Below are 20,895 nucleotides of genomic sequence, written 5' to 3'. Positions count from 1 at the left end.
GAGTTATGCAGAGACTGCAGGCCTCCTCTGAGAAAAGGGCTGAAAAACTCTTCTAAAGAGTCGACTTAGCGGATCGTCTGCTTTCCCCTGAGCATCTGGGGAACCTCGCTCTCCAACCAAGGTGAATGAATTGAGACTGCAAACTAAAGAGAAAACCAAATTCAGCAAGTCTTGGAGGACAGTGGGAGTTGATAAAAATGATTCTGAATGGTTCAAAGTCAAACCGTTTCGGTCGCCTGTAGCCTTCATCAGGGTTTGGCAGTAGACATTACATTGTGGGGGCTTTGATTGGGTCAAGACGGAGAGCAGTCAAAGCAATCACCGTTGCATATGAAAGTGACATTACAAACACCTCTAAACTGATCAATCTCACCTGAATAATCTCGGGACCCAGATCAAAATCTTGTGTTAGCTAGCTAGCTACCTCCATTCTGTCACCAGAGATGACACCTGGAATTCCTGTTTGGCACTAACATGATCAGTATTCTAAAGGGGGGAGGAGATGGAAATATAGAAATTGCCTTTATATTGTGTGTCTGTGAGTATGGGAGTAGATGTGTGTCTGTGGGCCACTTTGCCAAGTCTGTACTCCTGTGATTTATGAGATCCAACAGGCTCTCTCTCTCTCGTGGTGCGTGCCACCGTGCCTGGCGCAGAAATGTTCCTTTCCATTTACAGGAAAGAGAATAGGAAGTGGAAAATGAACTGTGTTTAGATTAAATGGAAAGGGCTGAGAGAGTTTGGTAGAGGAGCACTTAGGAAGGGCGGGAAGGGAGGAGAGGAGAAAGAGGGTGGGGGGGGGGATAAACTGTTCCCACTGTGAATAAAGGCACACCAGTAGTATAGAGCATTGCTGCTCTACAGTGGCAGCAGCAGTGGTCCTACTGTGTTGTGTCCCAGCAGGAAAGTGCTGACTGGGACAGAGCCTGATGAAGTGCATCAGTAAGGCCCACAGCTAAAGGACATGATGGCTGGTAACGGGAAATACAGGGAAAAAACAGGAAACGGTAAAGCCAGGTAATATACAGGCAGCAATCAGGCAAGAGCATAAAAAACTAAATCCTCCTAATGAAAATCCTGACTGCCCCATTCTATATGTACACGCTACACTACCAGTAGTGTGTGTGTGTGTGTACCATAGCTACAATACTCCTATTCTTTAAAATAATGTAATCTGGGGAAGTAATGGTGTATGTGTGTTTGTGTCTCAGATAAAGGGGTTGTGGTAGGGACAATTGGGGTTCCACATTGAGCCTCTAGAAGGGCCCATGGATTTTATGCCAACCAAGAGAAAACGGTCTGCCCTTGTCTCCCAGCGTAACAGCTTTTTAGGGGGCTACGATGTTGTCCTGGCTCCTATAGTGAAAACACAGCTAATTGTACCTGGTAATTGGCTGCGCTTGGCAGGTTCCTTTAACCGGCATACACACGAGCGCACACACATTGACGTACACACACACACATTGACGTACACACACACACACACTCACTCCGCCACTCCCTGTGTGTTTACTGCTGTGTCCAAAGGGACCTATAAAACAACTGAGAGCTGAAGGGGAACAGGGGGAAACAGCTCAGTGCTCAGACACATGGGTGATGAGAAAGGGGAGAGAGAAGTACTCTCTGCTGTCGTCTGAAAACCTCTGCCTGTGATTGGAGACCATTCAGAGCCCTGTTGTAGGGCTGTCTGAGTGGGAATGGTACAGCTCAGGTGTGTGATGGGGCGGACTTCTGGTCATGTGTGTGGGTATGTGGTAAAGTTAGATCTTAACGTTAACAGTGACAGGGTAACACAAATCAAAGAGGTACCAGAACACAGCACATGTAAAACAAACAAAACGACGTTCATTCATTAACCCAGGAAGTAATTGGATCTTTTCTGGAAGTGGAGTGTGTTCAGAATGTTCCAAATGTCGTTACACAATTACAAAGTCAACAAACGGGAGGGGGGAATATACCTGAACGGTTGGCCAGAAAGAACATTTGTTTGAATTGTCACAATGCAGGTCGGCAGGCAGTTCAGTTGATGCCTTCTACATGGATCAATTAAGCATTGGCACATTGACCAAAGTTATATCTACCATATACCCACAGAACAGACTTGTGGTAGAGGTCCATCTGAGTGAGCCTGATGATCCACAGTATATGCCCATGTGCCTGTCAATGGAGGCAATCCCCTTTGCAAATTTGTGTAAGGTACGAGAGTCATGCGTGAGTACGCATGTGCATAACACATTTGACAGTGCCAGCATTTTGCCTCAAGTCTTGTGCACACTCTACGGTGTGAAGATTTCTTTGTGTGTGTGTGTGTGTGTGCGCGTGCACATGTTTGGTGTATACAGGATCTGTTTTTTTCCATGCTAACGCTAGATAGACTGAAGTACACACTTACAGTTCCTTCAGAAAGCATTCATGCCCCTTGACTTTTCCCACATTTTGTTGTGTTACAGCCTGAACACAATAACCCATAATGTCAAAAAGGAAGTATGTTATTAGAAATGTTTACAAGTCAATTAAAAATGAAATGTTGGAATGTCTTGAGTTAATAAGTATTCAACCCCTTTGTTATGGCAAGCCTAAATAAGTTCAGTCGGAAAAAAAAACCTGCTTAACAAGTCACATAATAAGTTGCATGGACTCCGTGTGCGATAAGTGTTTAACCTGATTTTTGAATGACTACCTCATCTCTGTACCCCACACACACACAAATAATTGTAAGGTCCTTCAGTCGAGCAGTGAATTTCAAACAAAGATTCAACCACAGAGACCACTGAAGTGTTCCAATGCCTTGCAAAGCAGACACTTAAAATCCCTTTTGAAGTGTCACTACACCCATTTACTACAAAGATACGGGCGTGCGTCCTAACTCAGTTGCAGGAGAAGGAAAACGCTCAGGGATGTCCCCATGAGGCCAATGGGGACTTTAAAACAATAGCTGTGATAAGAGAAAACTGAGGATGGATCAACAACATTGTAGTTACTCCACAATATTAACCTAAATGACAGTGAAAAGGAGGAAGCCTGTACAGAATAAAGATATTCACATGAACCATCTTCGCAATAAGGCAGTAAAATAAAACTGAACAAATGTGTCAAAGAAATACATTTTATGTCCTGAATACAAAGCATTTAGGATTTTAAAAAGAAATGGAACTAAGCACAGGCAGCTTAAAAAAGAACCTGGTTCAGTCTGCTTTCCAACAAACAGTGGGAGACAAATTCACCTTTCAGCAGGACAATATCCTAAAACACAAGGTCAAATATATACTGGAGTTGCTTACCAAGATAACATCGAATGTTCCTGAGGGGTCTCGTTACCTAGTTTTGACTTAAACCGGCTTGACAATCTAAGACAAGACTTGAAAATGGCTGTCTTACAATGATTAACCACCAACTTGACAGCTTGACTAATTTTTTAAAATAATAAATGTGCAAATATTGTACAATCCAGGTGTGCAACACCCAGAAAACCTCCCAGCTGTGATCACAACCAAAGGTGAAGCATGTTTTCACTTAGTCCTTATGAAATATTGTGTGTAGATGGGTGAGTATATATTCATTTTTTTTATCCATTTTGAATTCAGGCTAACACAACAAAATGTGGAATAAGTCAAACACTTTCTGAAGGCATTGTAGATGGATGGATGAAAGACTGACAAGGTGTAACGATGTACGCTGAGAGTCCGGGAAGCAAGTTCAGGGAGAGAATACATTTAATTAATAAATGAACAAAACAAGAACCACAAACAGCGCCTCGACATGAAACCAGAACAACGACTGGGGAAGAAACCAAAGGGAGGGACATATAAAGGGCAGGTAATCAAGGAGGTGATGGAGTCCAGGTGAGTGTCATTATGCTGGTGACAGGTGTGCACCATAACGAGCAGCCTGGTGACTTAGAGGCCGGATAGGGAGCACACATGACACAAGGCCATTCCCAGAATTAATGGACTAGAGGCAACAATCACAAGGAGATACTGTATCTACAATGTCTCTCACTCTGCCAGTCTCTCTTATCGCCATTTTTGACCCAGTCCAGTATTTCTCTTGGGTCTCGTTCACACTCAACTTGTACAACTAATGTAGGCCCATAAAACATTTGGTTTATCGTCACAAAAATATGTACACAGGCATGTGGGGAAACAGCAAAATGGCTGTGTCAACATTTGTGCGCAGACAAACTCTCTGTTGTACTACAAACTTATCAAATCAAAGTTTACTGGTCATCAGTTATCAGTTGTATCACAAACATTGTGTTAAATGCGTTGTACATCAGTTGTACAATCTGAGTGTGAACGGGCCCTCTGTCCCTCAGGTTCACTATAGCAACAATTCCATACACAGGATATTATTCTCAGAGCCTTCAGTATACAATCTGTAGCTACAGATAATATAGCATCCTCTTTGCAACAAATCCCACACTGTTGATACTGTATCTCAGGAAGATAAAGAAATGATCATTGTAACAATGAATCATAAGTAACTGATAAGCAACTGACTATTAAAACATGCCCTTGAGCCTGAAGCTATGTAGGTAGGAAATGTAACTGTTTGAAAGCCAGAGGGTGAGTATGAGTCACATTAAACCATATGGAAGAGATGTGAGAAAGGGGGCCTGAGAATAGATTGATCCAGCCCCTGAGTGGCAGGACTGAGGGGCCCTGCCGGCCCCTTCCTCGAATCCTTCCCCCATTAATCAACCTCCTCCCATACCTTTCCTCCTCCCCCGCTCTATCTCTCCTCTATCGAGCACCACATATCTCAGCGGTCGTTATTTACAATGCATCTTCCCGGCCAGAGACGCCCCAAATGTACTCAGAGAGAGAGAGAGAGAGGGAGAGGGAGAGGGAGAGGGAGAGGGAGAGGGAGAGGGAGAGGGAGAGAGAGAGAGAGAGAGAGAGAGAGAGAGAGATAAAGAGAGAATGGGGGGATGGGGGGATGGAGAAGGAGAGAGGGAGATGAAGAGAGAGCTGGCGGATGTAAGATTCAGCACCATGGACAGTGAAATACCATCAACACTTCTCTATCTGAATCTACTTCACAATTCTACCGTTATTTACTGGCCCTTTAGTATCTATTAAAAACAAAAAACTAAGTTTTAAGTGAGCAGTAGGCATTGGTCTGAAGCCGAAAAATAAAGGAAATTCACATGAGCATCACAATGCCTATTCCACCCACGCTCTACCAAGGTTTTCCAGCACACAGCTTTGACTACTACAGTAGTATATTTTTTTAATTTATGAAAACAAGCTTTGCTTTTATACTTACAAGACCATCATGCTTGATTGAGTGAGCCGTTTTGTCTTGTAGTAATGTGGCGCCTGACTTAAACCTTTTTATTTAACAATTCATTTCATGAAATCTTTTTGGGGTCAGTAGGTACCCAACACAACACCAGGTGGTGGTGTATTGGACACAGTCACTCATATATAGAGGTCTACAGAGCCTGTCTGTATTTCTGATTTCTGTAACCGTTAGCTTACGTGTGATATTGATATGCACTCAGAAACATTTGTTTTGCTAACACAGTCATGTTTAATCAATTGCTTTGCTGATCAATGGGCAGTTTATTACCCCTGTCAAATGAATATGTAGCTTAACGTTTCACGTGTATTTGTATTCATTTTGCAATAAAGACGGTGACGCTACAATAATAAACATTTGCAATAGGCCAATATCTAAAGAAATACATACAGCCTAATGATATCGTATACATTATTTGAATAGCAGGACACTGTAAAGTCCATTAATCCACTGATGAGTATGAGTTAGGTTGTTTGAGAAGGTTTGAATCCTTAGCAACCTGCATACACATTGTTTGAAGTACATTATACAACGGGTGGGTCTAATCCTGAATGCTGATTGGTTAAAACTGCATTCCTGGCGGTGTCTATTCCACAAGTTACCACCGGCTAAATCTATGACATTAAAATGCCTATTTACTCTGTTTCATCTGACTGCGAAATCCACTGCCTCATTAGCCCAGCCAGGCAATTTATAAACTTGATCTCCACTATAAAAAGCATCTAGACATTATCTCACATTTATTTTAGACTAACATTTGTTTTCAGCAGCAGAGATTTGTATAAACCTTGCAGTCTGTCTCTCTGACATTTGCAACATTGTTTCAATATTCAAATTTGACCTCCAGCTGTCCAATAGTAATGAATGTGTCGGCAGTCGGGACGATATAGACATGCAGGCAGGCAGCGTTTCTCAGCCAGTCGAAATCATGAATCAGCTGGCATCCTTTTTATGGATATAGACAAAGAAATGTCAATTGAATGAAGGTAAAACAAAGTGCAGCTAGTCTTTCCAGCTTGAAGTGATTGTCTAGCTGTGTTGTTGGCCAACTCCTCTGAACAACAGTGTCCTGATGAGGGAGTACATCTTTCTGTGGCAGGGCGAAATCGCGCCTCATTAGCTCATTGTTACGGATGTATCCAAATAAATGTCACAAAAAAACAGCTGAAACAAATGCAAACACAACTACTTCGCTGTTATTCTGACTTGACTGTAAGTTAGGCCTAGTTGGCTAGCTAGCAAGCAAGGGATAAGAACGTTGCCAGCGAGTATGACAATGGAACATTGAGAATGAATGACTGGGTTGCGTCTATAGATACAGAATAAAAATACGGAACGACTGGATCGCGTCTCTGGCAACCGAACCGAAAGAACGAACGACCAGCTGGCTTGGGTAGCAACCCTAGTGCCGGGACTATATATTGTGGAAGGATGAAATAGTATGAATAAATTCATCAAAATAATGTTTTTAATGAAAATATGTAAATCATTATTTGAATATGTTGGTAACCCGTTTTATAAAAGTGATGATGCCCTTGAATCCGGTGTTTGGAGGATATGCCTGTATACACTACCATTCAAAAGTTTGGGGTCACTTAGAAATGTCCTTGTTTTTGGAAGAAAAACAACAAAAAATTCTCCATTAAAATAACATCAAATTGATTAGAAATACAGTGTAGACATTGCTCCTGTTGTAAATGACTATTGTAGCTGGAAACAGCTGATTTTTTATGGAATATCTACATAGGCATACAGAGGCCCATTAGCAGCAACCATCACTCCTGTGTTCCACTGGCACGTCGTGTTAGCCAATCCAAGTTTATCATTTTAAAAGGCTAATTGATCATTACAAAACCCTTTTGCAATTATGTTAGCACAGATAAAAACTGTTGTTCTGATTAAAGAATCAATCAAACTTGCCATCTTTAGACTAGCAGAGTATCTGGAGAATCAGTATTTGTGAGTTCGATTACAGGCTCAAAATGGCTAGAAACAAAGAACTTTCTTCTGAAACTCATCAGTCTATTCTTGTTCTGAGAAACTAAGGCTATTCCATGTGAGAAATTGCCAAGAAACTGAAGATCTCGTACAACGAGCTGTGTACTACTCCCTTCACAGAACAGCGCAAACTGGCTCTAACCAGAATAGAAAGAGGAGTGGGAGGCCCCAATGCACAACTAAGCAAGAGGACAAGTACATTAGTGTCAAGTTTGAGAAACAGACACCTCACAAGTCCTCAACTGGCAGCTTCATTAAATAGTACCCGGAAAACACTTGTCTCAATGCCTTTTAAAATGATAAACTTGGATTAGCTAACACAACGTGCCATTGAAACACAGGAGTGATGGTTGCTGATAATTGGCCTCTGTACGCCTATGTAGATATTGCGTAAAAAAAATTCCAGCTACAATAGTCATTTATATATAATATAACATTATAACACAGCGTAACACAGTAAAACGAGTAAAGTCAAAATATACAATAATGGCAACAGAAATATATTATTTCATATTGAACAGCAGATTTTCCAGAGGGAAGTGAAAAAACAGAAATATAACAAGACAATTGAGAAAGCCCCTGGAAAATACACTAATAATTAACATTTCATGAACTTTTTAAATAAATGATTGACTGTCACATCAGGTGGCTCGGAGAACAAGGCATGAAGTGGCACATCTTTTACTAGATTACTTTTTAGTTTTTAATTTTTCATGTTGTCTGTCTGTAATTGTGTAATGACTTGGTGCTGCCGATCTTGGCCTAGACACACAAAAGAGATTTAAAATATCAATGAACCCTTCCTGGTTAAAAAAAAAATAAACAAACTGTTTGGTGTTCTGCGCCAGCAGAGGACCTGTGACATCCTGCAGATGCTCAGATTTAGAGGTGGTCATCTGAATGTTTCCCGGGACAACGGCGTTCTTCTCTGATATCCAGTGGTGTAAAAGTACTTAGGTAAAAATACTTGAAAGTAGTACTTAAGTAGGTTTTTGTTGTATCTGTACTTTACTATTTATATTTGACAACTTTGACTTCACTACATTCCTAAAGAAAATGATATACTTTTTACACCATACATTTTCCCTGACACCCAAAAGTACTTAGCAGGACAGGACATTTGTCTAATTCACACACTTATGAAGAGAACTGCTTAGTCAACTTTGTGTTCTGTTCCTTTGTGTTCTTGAACGTAGTCCTGTCTTTAATTTGTGTTCATTGATTTCACCTGTGTTCGTTTCTCACCTGGTCTCATCAGCTCCTTATTTAGTTCAGTTCATTCTGTTTGTATGGTTTTGAGGTAATGTTTGTTTTTGACTGCCTACCTGTGTTTGACCATTGCCTGCGACCACGATACCTGCCCTCTGCGAAGGCATAATAAACATCTGCCGCGCTCTGCCCGTGAATCTACAACGTTTTCTCCTTGAGTATTCATTACGAGAACATCCCTGGTCATCCCACATGCTTCGTTTGTAAATGGTGTTGGCGCGTGCCCCTGCCTATCCAAAAATAAAATGATGCCGTCTGGTTTGCTTTACAGAAGGAGTTTGACACTTAAGTAGTGTTTTACTGGGTGACTTATACTTATACTTTCTACATTTTCTTTTAAGATATCTTTACTTTTACTCAAGTATGAAAATTGGGTACTTTTTCCACCACTGCTGATATCACGCCAGGGTCGGACAGGGATTAGCTAAGAAAACTGGGTGCTAGCTAGGATTCCGGTACACAGTAGGTGGGATACTGTATATAGCAAGCTAGCTAACGATTGATAGGACACCGGCAGACAGTGTCCTCCGCCTGTCGGGCACTGCTGTCCCACAGTTCTGTTAACAATGGCGAGGGCAGGCGTGGTCGAAGGACACTGTGTTAGCTAGCTAGCTAGGAGGACCGGTACACAGCAGGTGGGAGGCGGTATTTAGCTAGGACAGACGGTGTCCTTCGCCCCCACATAATACTTGTATTTCCCTTTTTCATTTTAATCACAAAGACAATATCAAAAGTGTCACACAAGCATGAAGATTGCGTGGCGGTGATGTTAATAGTTACACTCCGAACCCTGTCATGAACCCATTGTCTTAAATGGACAGTCTGGTGATGACAGGAAGCTTTTGTTGCTGTTCATTCACTCAGTACTGACTGAACATTTATTTATCTTGCTTGGCTAAATTTTTTTTGTCTAAAACAGTGGATGTATTGAAAACAGTCACATTGCTAACCAAGTTAGCAAGCATGGCATTTTCTTTTGCCTGCGCAAAGGTCACGCAAGCAAGCCATTCATTTGGTGTTGTTCAACATGGGTGCACCAGCACCCCACTGGCTACTTTTTAATTGGATGGCAAATTCATGTTGTAGGGAATACATTGAAATGTAACTTGACACTGAGAATTGCATTGACAAAGGAGAGAGTGTACTGAATCAACGCATAAGGTAAGGGCTGTATCTTCAGCTAGCTACAGTACATTGCTTAGCAAGCTAGATTGACTATCGCCCCACAACAATGACATAAACACAATGTTATAGTGGCAACAACTGATAGCAAGACCCTACATCTGAAACTGCATTTATTGATAAACACCTTCAAATCAATGCGTAATAAACAGCCATGGTAACTGACAATAACCAGTCTCTTATAATGTGTCCAACAGACCGTAGATGACCGACATCAGGACTACTGGCCAGCAGCTTGCTTAACGAGCCACACTTCGTTTACATTGACCTACATCAGTGGTTATGAGACTCCAAAGCTGCTTAAAGTGGAGCCTTAAAGGCCAATGAAATGGAATGCAGTGAACTAAAGGAGAGCTGCTGGGCTGCCTCACAAACAGCACCCTACACTCTCATAAAAAAGGTTATTCGGTTGTCCCCATAGCAGAACCATTTTTTGACTCCAGGTAGAATCATTTTGGGTTCTAGGGTTCTACTTGGAATCAAAAAGTGTTCTTAAAAGGGTTATCCTGTGGGGACAGCCGAAGAACCCTTTTAGGATCTGGATAGCACTTTTTTTCTAAGAGTGTATTCACTATACGGTGCACTATTTTTGACCTGTGCCTGTATGGCTCTAGTCAAACGTAGTGCACTATATAGTGAATAGGCTACCACAGGCACCTCTAAAGTGCTATGTAGCCCCTTCACTACTGCATCAAATCTATCACAGCACTCTGTTTTGGCATGGATCCCAAAAAGTATTAAATGCTAGCCAAATGGATGAGCTCCTTTTCTTAGAAATGTGAGAGCTGATTTGGGGCCGCAGGTGATTGGGGCCGGCACCTGCCTGTGTCTCCTTTCATCAGCAACACTGAATCAATTACAGTCTGTATGCTCCCAGACACAATAATGTACTGCCACACTTAAATGCACGCTGCACTCCCCGCACCGGTATCAGAAATGTGATACTTTCAGAGTAATTATCGTCGCATTTGCTCCGAACTCCATTTCACGGGTAAGAAAGAACAAATTGACTGCCATCTGTTTCACTGCAGAACTGTTCATTCCAGGAAATGCAGAGCAGTGAGCTGCTTATGAGGTGAAATGTTGATGAGAGCCAATCATTCTCTCATTAGACATACTTAACCTGGACACAGTCAGGTATTTCTCATCTCTCAGTCCTCATTTTAGAATGAAGTTTGTTAGAAAAAGCATGAATAGGATAAGGTGTACTTTATTGCCCATTAGCTTACAGAGAAGGGAAATTTGTCTTTACATTCACAACCCGACCCCCAGAGACAGACACACGCACACACCCTGAGGGTCTGGAAGAAAAGGGTCAGCTGCAGTGCAGAGCACCTGGAGCAATTACAGTTGAAGTCTGAAGTTTACATACACCCTAGCCAAATACATTTAAACTCAGTTTTTCACAATTCCTGACATTTAATCCTAGTAAAAATTCCCTGTCTTTGGTTAGTTAGGATCACCACTTTATTTGAAGAATGTGAAATGTCAGAATAATAGTGGAGAGAATGATTTATTTCAGCTTTTATTTCTTTCATCACATTCCCAGTGGATCAGAAGTTTACATACACTCAATTAGTATTTGGTAGCATTGCCTTTGAAGTATGCTTGGGGTCATTGTCCATTTGGAAGACCCATTTGCGACCAAGCTTTAACTTCCTGACTGATGTCTTGAGATGTTGCTTCAATATGTCCACATAACTTTCCTTCCTCGTGATGCCATTTATTTTGTGAAGTGCACCAGTCCCTACTGCAGCAAAACACCACCAAAACATGATGCTGCCACCCCCGTGCTTCATGGTTGGGATGGTGTTCTTTGGCTTGCAAGCCTCCCCCTTTTCCTCCAAACATAACGATGGTCATTATGGCCCAACAATTCTATTTTTGTTTCATCAGACCAGAGGACATTTCTCCAAAAAGTACAATCTTTGTCCCCATGTGCAGTTGCAATCCGTAGTCTGGCTTTTTTATGGCGGTTTTGGAACAATGGCTTCTTCCTTGCTGAGCGGCCTTTCAGGTTATGTCGATACAGGACTCATTTTACTGTGGATATATATACCTTTGGACCTGTTTCCTCTAGCATCTTCACAAGGTCCTTTGCTGTTGTTCTGGGATTGATTTGCACTTTTCGCACCAAAGTACATTAATTTCTAGGAGACAGAACGCGTCTCCTTCCTGAGCGGTATGACGGCTGTGTGGTCCTATGGTGTTTATACTTGCATACTATTGCTTGTACAGATGAACGTGGTACCTTCAGGCATTTGGAAATTGCTCCCAAGGATGAACCAGACTTTTGGAGGTCTACAATTCTTTTTTCTGAGGTCTTGGGTGATTTATTTTTTTCCCCATGATATCAAGCAAAGAGGCACTGGGTTTGAAGGTAGGCCTTGAAATACATCTGCAGGTACACCTCCAATTGACTCAAATTATGTCAATTAGCAGCTTCTAAAGCCATGACATCATTTTCTGGAATTTTCCAAGCTGTTTAAAGGCACAGTCAACTTAGTGTATGTAAACTTCTGACCCACTGGAATTGTGATAGAGTGAATTATAAGTGAAATAATCTGTTTGTAAACAATTGTTGGAAAAATGACTTGTGTCATGCACAAAGTTGATGTCCTAACCGACTTGCCAAAACTATAGTTTGTGAACAAGTTTTAATGACTCCAACCTAAGTGTATGTAAATGTCCGACTTAAACTTGCTCACGGGAACAACAACAGACAAATCACTCAGCACCAATGTTCCTATCTGAGCTGGGATTCGAACCAGCATCCCTCTGGTTAATAGCCTGCGTCTCTAGCCACTAGGCTATCTGCTGTGCCCATATTACATGGTCCATTGCTTGTGAGTAGTTTATGGAGTTTGAATGGTACAGGAACAGTGCATAAAGAGTTTATAAATGGTCATTTATTATATTTTCATACTGCGCTAAATGCTGATGTGTGGCTATCTTAGAATAAACAGCTGAAAAGTCTGTTCAGAAAGTAAATGACCTACATCAGGTAAATCCAGTGTAGGGTTGACATTGCGTAGCTGCCTGTCAGCCCGCCATACACAGAGAGAATACAGGAAACACAAACCTCTGCTTGTTTAGTTTAGCCTTTCAACCATCAACCATCTATTCAGGCCAACCAGAGCCTGCAGGGCTCCCCAGGGTCCAACAGCACTGAAAGATAACAATACCACACACGCACGCATGAATGCACATACTCGCACGTGCACACGCTCATACGTGCGCACAAACACACACACAAGCATGCATGCACACTCGCCCGCATGTACGTTCGTACGCATACGTGCACGTACACATATACAAACACACATACACAAGCATGCATGCACACACACACACTTTTCACAAGGTCACTGTACTGTCATATTGTCTCAACACGATACACAATAACAAATAGCATGACAGATGACTTCCAATTTGGTCTAATCCAAGCCACTCAACAATGAAATAACCAAATACCTTATACAGTGCATTTGGAAAGTATTCAGACCCCTTGACTTTTTCCACATTTTGTTATGTTACAGCCTTGTTCTAAAATGTATTAAGTAAAACATTTTCCTCATCAATCTACACACAATACCCCATAATGAGAATTTTTTGCAAATGTATTTTTTAAAACTGAAATACCTTATTTACATAAGTATTCAGACCCTTTGCTCGTAACTGAGCTCAGGAGCATCCTGTTTCCATTGATCATTGTTGAGATATTTCTACAACTTGATTGGAGTCCACCTGTGGTAAATTCAATTGATTGGACATGATTTGGAAAGGCACACACCTGATCAAAGGAATTGGCAGTCAAGTTCCGAGACAGGATTGTGTCAAGGCACAGATTTGGGGAAGGGCGCCAAAAAAAAAGGTCCCCAACAAACAGTGGCCTCCATCATTCTTAAATGGAAGAAGTTTGGGACCCCCTAGAGCTGGCTGCCCAGCCAAACTGAGCAATCGGGGGAGAAGGGCCTTGGTCAAGGAGGTGACCAAGAATCCAATGGTCACTCTGACAGAGCTTCAGAGATCCTCTGTGGAGATGGGAGAACCTTCCAGAAGGACAACCATATCTGCAGCACTCCACCAATAAGGCCTTTATGGTAGAGTGGCCAGACGGAAGCCACTCCTCAGTAAAAAGCACATGACAGCCTGCTTGGAGTTTGCAAAAAAGGCACCTAAAGGACTCTGACCATGAGAAACCAGATTCTCTGGTCTGATGAAACCAAGATTGAACTCTTTGGCCTGAATGTCTGGAGGAAACCTGGCACCATCCCTATGGTGAATCATGGTGGTGGCAGCATCATGTTGTGGAGATGTTTTTCACCGGCAGGGACTGGGAAACTAGTCAGGATCGAGGCAAAAATGAAAACCTGCTCCAGAGTGCTCAGGACCTCAGACTGGGGCTACGGTTCACCTTCCAACAGGACAACAACCCTAAGCACACAGCCAAGACAACACAGGAGTGGCTTCGGGACAAGTTTCTGAATATCCTTGGAGTGGCCAAACCAGAGCCCGGACTTGAACCCGATCAAACATCTCTGGAGAGACCTGAAAATAGCTGTGCAGCGACGCTCCTCATTCAACCGGACAGAGCTTGAGAGGATCTGCAGAGATGAATGGGAGAAACTCCCCAAATACAGGTGTGCCAAGCTTGTTGAGTCATACCCAAGAAGACTCGAGGCTGTAATCGCTGCGAAAGGTGCTTCAACAAAGTAATGAGTAAAGAGTCTGAATCCTTACAGTATGTAAATGTGATATCAGTTTTTTATTTGTAATACATTTGCAAAAACGTATAAAAACCTGTTTTTGCTTTGTCATTATGGGGTATTGTGTGTAGATTGATGAGGATTTTTAAACAAAATCCATTTTAGAATAAGGTTGTATCGTACTTTCCGAATGCACCGTATATACAAAAGTATGTGGACACCCCTTCAAATGAGTGGATTTGTCTATTTCAGCCACAACCGTTGCCGACAGGTGTATACAATCGAGCACACCGCCATGAAATCTCCATAGACAAACATTGGCAGCAGAATGGCCTTACTGAAGAGCTCAGTAACTTTCAACGTGGCACCGTCATAGGATGCCACCTTTCCAAAAAGTCTGTTTGTCAAATTTCAGCTCTTTGGAGCTGCCCCGGTCAACTGTAAGTGCTCTTATTGTGAAATGGAAACGTCCAGGACAACAACAGCTCAGCTGAGAAGTGGTAGGCCACACAAGCTCACAGAATAAGCCTAAGATCACCATGCACAATGCCAAGCGTCGGCTGGAGTGGTGTAAAGCTCGCGGCCATATGACTCTGGAGCTGTGGAAACACGTTCTCTGGAGTGATGAATCACGCTTCACCATCTGGCAGTCCAACGGACCAATCTGGGTTTGGTGGATGCCAGTAGAATGCTACCTGCCCCAATGCACAGTGCCAAAGTTTGGTAGAGGTAATGGTCTGTGGCTATTTTTCATTGTTTGGACTAGGCCCCTTAGTTCCAGTGGAGGGAAACACTACAGCATACAATGACATTCTAGACGATTCTGTGCTTCCAGTTTGGGGAAGGCCCTTTCCTGTTTCAGCATGACAATGCCCCCGTGCACAAAGCGAGGTCCACACAGATATGGCTTGTCGAGGTCGGTGTGGAAGAACTTAACTGGCCAGCGCAGAGCCCTGACCTCAACCCCATCGAACACCTTGGGGATGAATTGGAACTCTGATGTTGGCCTAATCACCTAACACCAGTGCCCGACCTCACTAATGCTCCTTTGGCTTTAATAGAAGCAAGTCCCCGCAGCAATGTTCCAACATCTATTGGAAAGCCTTCCCAGAAGAGTAGAGGCTGTTATAGCCCATGCCCATGATTTTGGCATGAGATGTTTGACGAGCAGGTGTCCACATACTTTTGGTCATGTACTGTACCTATTACAATATCTCCTATTGCCTGAATCTGTATGATAATGGACATTTCATATGGGTGTTATTGCATTGAGATGACGTTGCACGAACATGCTTCTCGTCAGGAGCAATCTGTTTGTATAGGTCACCATCATGGAGCGTCTACAGCCGCCCTTTTATGTGTACAGTTGTTGGGTGTGTATTTGATATTTGCCTGATTCACTGCACAACAAAAAAAGGGACAGAGGTGGAAGCGAGGGAGGAATGGAAGGAGGGGAGGGGAGGGAAACATACGTAGTGAAAATGATTGCTTATTCTCTTTAAAAACAGGAGAGTGCTATCGGTGTGAAATCTATATTTTACACTAATGCTTTTCCTATTTATCTGTTGATCTACACTGGGGCACAGCATTAGCTTGAGTACATCAGATGATGGAAGTTTCCACCATTTCATTCATGTTAGTTCTCACTAAAATGTGCTATTTAGCAGACACTTTTATTCAAAGTGCCTACATTTTCACACGGGTGGCCGCAGCAGGAATCAAACCCATGATCTTTGTGGTGCAATAGCAAACGCTCTACAAACCGAGCCACACAACACGACGCAATGACCTTCCGCCTATGAGCTGCAGCGTCACTCGATCATCCTCTTGTTACACTATAGTTGTTTTTCAAAGTGGAGTCACAGTTATTGCATCGTACCAAGTCCTTTCACTGAGGCCCACATAGACTTGATATTTACCAGGACAGACAGACAGACAGATAAGTACACCAAAGGCCACATCATCAGTGAATCCATCTATCCTCCATCCATCCATCCCTCCCTCCCTCCCTCCTGCCAGCCTCCCAGGGAATGGACAGAGTGCTTTTTTGATTACAGAGTGCGCGTTTGGCGATCAGTCCAACCCACATCTCAGCGAGGAGAAGAGAGGAGGAGATGAGGAGAGGCAGGTGAATGTTGGCTCGACATACAGGTAATGAACAACCAATAACGTTCCCCGGAAAACCACAAAAGGAAGGACATTAACAAGTCACGTCGAGGCCTCAGATGCTAATCTCTCAGCTGAGCAAACTATTACTCAGGAGAAGAGCTGAGAAGTGAGAATACAGCTCTGAGGCTGCCATATAGAACACAGCGGGAAGGAAACTCTTAAAACACATGCACTTCCTGGGTTCTATATCACCCCTCCACCCGGCCAGTTAGAAGCCATTTAAGGCATTTATTTCCCGGACGTTTATGAATATATTGGAGATATTGATGGGGTTTTCATTGGCTTTCTGGCCAAGCAGCGCTGCACTCGGAATCCTGTAGTCAGCAATGGAATAAATCACGGCTTCTCATAACAAACCTGGAGTTACTGTAATAGTGCTCGACCGCTTCCTATGAATCATCAGAGGACAGAGTGGGCTAGTACTTCCTAGTACTCACTCTAGCTAGCACATAGGACAGGGAGCAGAGGGCTAGTACTTCCTAGTACTCACTCTAGCTAGCACATAGGACAGGGAGCAGAGGGCTAGTACTTCCTAGTACTCACTCTAGCTAGCACATAGGACAGGGAGCAGAGGGCTAGTACTTCCTAGTACTCACTCTAGCTAGCACATAGGACAGGGAGCAGAGGGCTAGTACTTCCTAGTACTCACTCTAGCTAGCACATAGGACAGGGAGTAGAGGGCTAGTACTTCCTAGTACTCACTCTAGCTAGCACATAGGACAGGGAGCAGAGGGCTAGTACTTCCTAGTACTCACTCTAGCACTCAAAGGTGTGGTTTGGACGCGTATTTATGAAGCGACTCAGATTAGGAGTGCTGATTTAGGATCAGGTTTGCCTTTCAGATCATGATGAATCAGATTACTATGGATAGGGAGGACCTGATCCTAAATCAACAATGCTATTTTTAGACGCTTGATAAATATGGATGCTGACTGCTGTATGTGACCTGGGGGAGGGGAGGGGAATGAATACTCCCTCAGACTGAACAGGCCGGTGGGTGATGATGAGACACTCTTTGGCCTCAGACCTAGCCTGACCTCTGACCTATAGCCTGAAGATGACTCGTTTTGATAGTTTGCTGCTGTTGCTGTGTTGCCATTTGGCCGAACAGGCTGGTGATGCATCAGTTTCCTTTGGACTGCCGTTGTGCTGTCAGACAGTTCTGCTGGCACACTGACATGATGCATTGTCTTATGAGTTGCTCTCCGCTGCCACAAGCAACTGTTTTACCTAGTTTCAGTGCTCAGTTATGCGGGAAATGAACTCCCAAGAGCAAGGGTGAGACCCCTTCCGAAGGGGTATCAACACACACTCATTCATACAATCATTCACATTGCTTCAAATACACACACACTTTTATCCATACGTGCACGCACACCACACAACACACACACCACACACACCCCCCGACCCATACACCACATTCACATGACATCCACACCACACAACACACACACACCCCCCGACCCATACACCACATTCACATGACATCCACACCACACAACACACACACCACACACACACCCCGACCCATACACCACATTCACATGACATCCACACCACACAACACACACATCACACACACCCCCCGACCCATACACCACATTCACATGACATCCACACCACACAACACACACACCACACACACACCCCGACCCATACACCACATTCACATGACATCCATACCACACAACACACACATCACACACACCCCCCGACCCATACACCACATTCACATGACATCCACACCACACAACACACACATCACACACACACCCCGACCCATACACAACATTCACATGACATCCACACCACACCACACAACACACACACCACACACACACCCCGACCCATACACAACATTCACATGACATCCACACCACCAAACACACACAATCTGACATACAGCACATCTAAACTCACATCAGCAGTGAACTGGAACTGAGCAACTTTTCATTACATACAAGAACCTGCTTATGTGCCTCCTCATATAGCCACCTAACAGTGTTTCAATTCCAACAATCACCACTTCACTTCGAATTCTTCAGCATTCGGGAAGGGTTGTGTCAGGATCTGATTCCCGGTGCAGACTGTGTCTCTGTCTTAGACAGCTGACAGACACGCCTGCTACTGTCACCAGCCATCCCCACTCCTTCACCTACCAGGGCAGAACCAGGAACAGGGGGACTGATGAAACAGATGGGTCCTGGCTGGCACCCCCCAGACACCCAGTGGGTGACACTAATGCTCACAGAGGGACTGATAGGGACAGGGGAGACATGCCCATCTGGGGCTGCCAGTGCTAGGAGTCCTCTGTCCAGGAGTGACTGAGTAGAGAGGTACAGAAATATCTTACTGCTAATTAGAGAGACAATAGTACAAATATTACACTGAATCAACATTTGTTACGCACTACGGACATCTGGTTCCTATTCATTAGTGTTACAACGGAAAACAACAGCAAGTGTTTCTTACTGAACAAACTTAGATAGGTCGCTCCCCATTTCAGCCCGGTTGTTTCAATTTGGTTCCTAGTGAATATGACCCTGTACTTGGTAGACGCTCTAAATAGAACAAAGGAATGCATTGTGGAACATAGCCTCTGGTCTAGTTGGACTAGCACAGCTTTTAGTCTTACATACAGAAATAACTTTGCCACATGCTGTTTTTTTTATTCATATCTCATTTAGAGAACGCTAATGAGCGACGATTTCACTTAAGAGCAGAGCACACTCAGAAAACACATTGAATCTATTAGCAGCCAGCCCGTAGTGACCATGAAGTGTCCAAGTCCTTCATTATTCACAGGAAGCCACTAAGCTAATGGCCTTCATGCCTTCATTAGAGTTAACAGGTCTGTTGAATCAAACCATGTTGTAGAAGTTGAGATTGCCACAAGCTAATTCTTCTAATGCACTAACAACGTAAGTCAACTGTGTGTCACTGCATGCACGCATATATAATCTATAATTTACATACAAGTAAGTGTGTATGTGATAGTTATTCATGATAATGTGCTTGCATGACTGAGAATCCCAAATTGTGTGAGTCCAGACTCCTTCATAGACTGAGAAATTGTGTGAGTCCAGACTCCTTCATAGACTGAGAAATTGTGTGAGTCCAGACTCCTTCATAGACTGAGAAATTGTGTGAGTCCAGACATCTTCATATACTGAGAAATTTCAGAATGCAGACATCCCCTCAGTCCACACCAACTCATTCCACTAAGAAACAGACGAGCTGTGTCCCAAATGGCACCCTATTCCCTACATAGAGCACTACTTCTGGTCAAAAGTAGTGCTCTATGTAGGGAATAGGGTGCCATTTTGGACGTGGACACTACGCACTTTTATGCAAAGACCATTCATTAAACAGGCCTCCTTGTCACTGGTGGCCTTTCTAAAGAAGGCAGATGAGGCTCGGTGTAGCTAATGGTAGCAGCCTGGTGATAAGACCCTACCGCCAAGTCACGCTCAATCAAGTCACAGACACTGCAACATCAGCACAACTCAACTGTACTGCAGGTAATCTGCTAAAGTTAGGTCTGAACACACTCACTACAATCCACTCTCCTCTAAAGCTTAATCAGTGGAATTTTAACACAAGCTAAATCCATTTACACAAAAGGTAATCTCTTTAAGTTGTGTCTAACATTCACACACACACACACGCTTGTCACATGCACGCCGTACGCTCAACTTCACCCAGGCACACGCACAGCCACACACACAGTTTTCCTGCATATCTGGTGTCGATGTTGATTACACAGCAGATCCACACGCTCAAAACAGCATCAAACAACCCGACAAAGAAAAGCACTTCCTGCACTGCGAAGACATTCATATCCTAAATTGAATTTCACAGAGCTATATTTGTCGTTGCTTCTTATGGATTGCTGCTGCTATCCCGCAAGCGTGGTATTACAACACTATACAGGAGACAAATCTGAAAGAGGAGATGGTATTTATCCTGCTGTGAGTTCTGTCACCGACCGACAGCAACACAACAGCCGGAACACAAATTAACATGGCAACCCAGATGAAACAGGCTCCTCCGTTTGTTCACAGTCGATCAGCGGAGTTGCTGCAGTATTTCTCCTTGCCTTCTCTCCCCGCAGTGCTAAATCAAAGCAAATCTCCCAAAGCTGTAGGCTTCCTCTATCTCTGGTCACAGAGTGCAGTGGTTAAGCTGGTCTGCTCCAAGCTGGTGCACTGGGCTGTGGTAATACTGTAGCAAGGTCAGCCTGCACCTGTACATGTGTCTG

At 43.4% G+C, this 20,895-nt stretch overlaps 1 protein-coding gene across 1 annotated transcript in view; it reads right to left on the bottom strand.

Annotated features, from left to right (window-relative positions):
- Positions 1 to 20,895, bottom strand: part of LOC110509333 (whirlin-like) — a 153,771-nt gene that overhangs the window by 100,012 nt on the left and 32,864 nt on the right. The gene's annotated exons all lie outside the window — the stretch shown is intronic.

This window comes from Oncorhynchus mykiss, chromosome Y, assembly GCF_013265735.2.
Source record: "Oncorhynchus mykiss isolate Arlee chromosome Y, USDA_OmykA_1.1, whole genome shotgun sequence".
In the NCBI taxonomy this organism is placed as follows: domain Eukaryota; kingdom Metazoa; phylum Chordata; class Actinopteri; order Salmoniformes; family Salmonidae; genus Oncorhynchus; species Oncorhynchus mykiss.
This window is presented reverse-complemented; position numbering and strand designations above follow the sequence as displayed.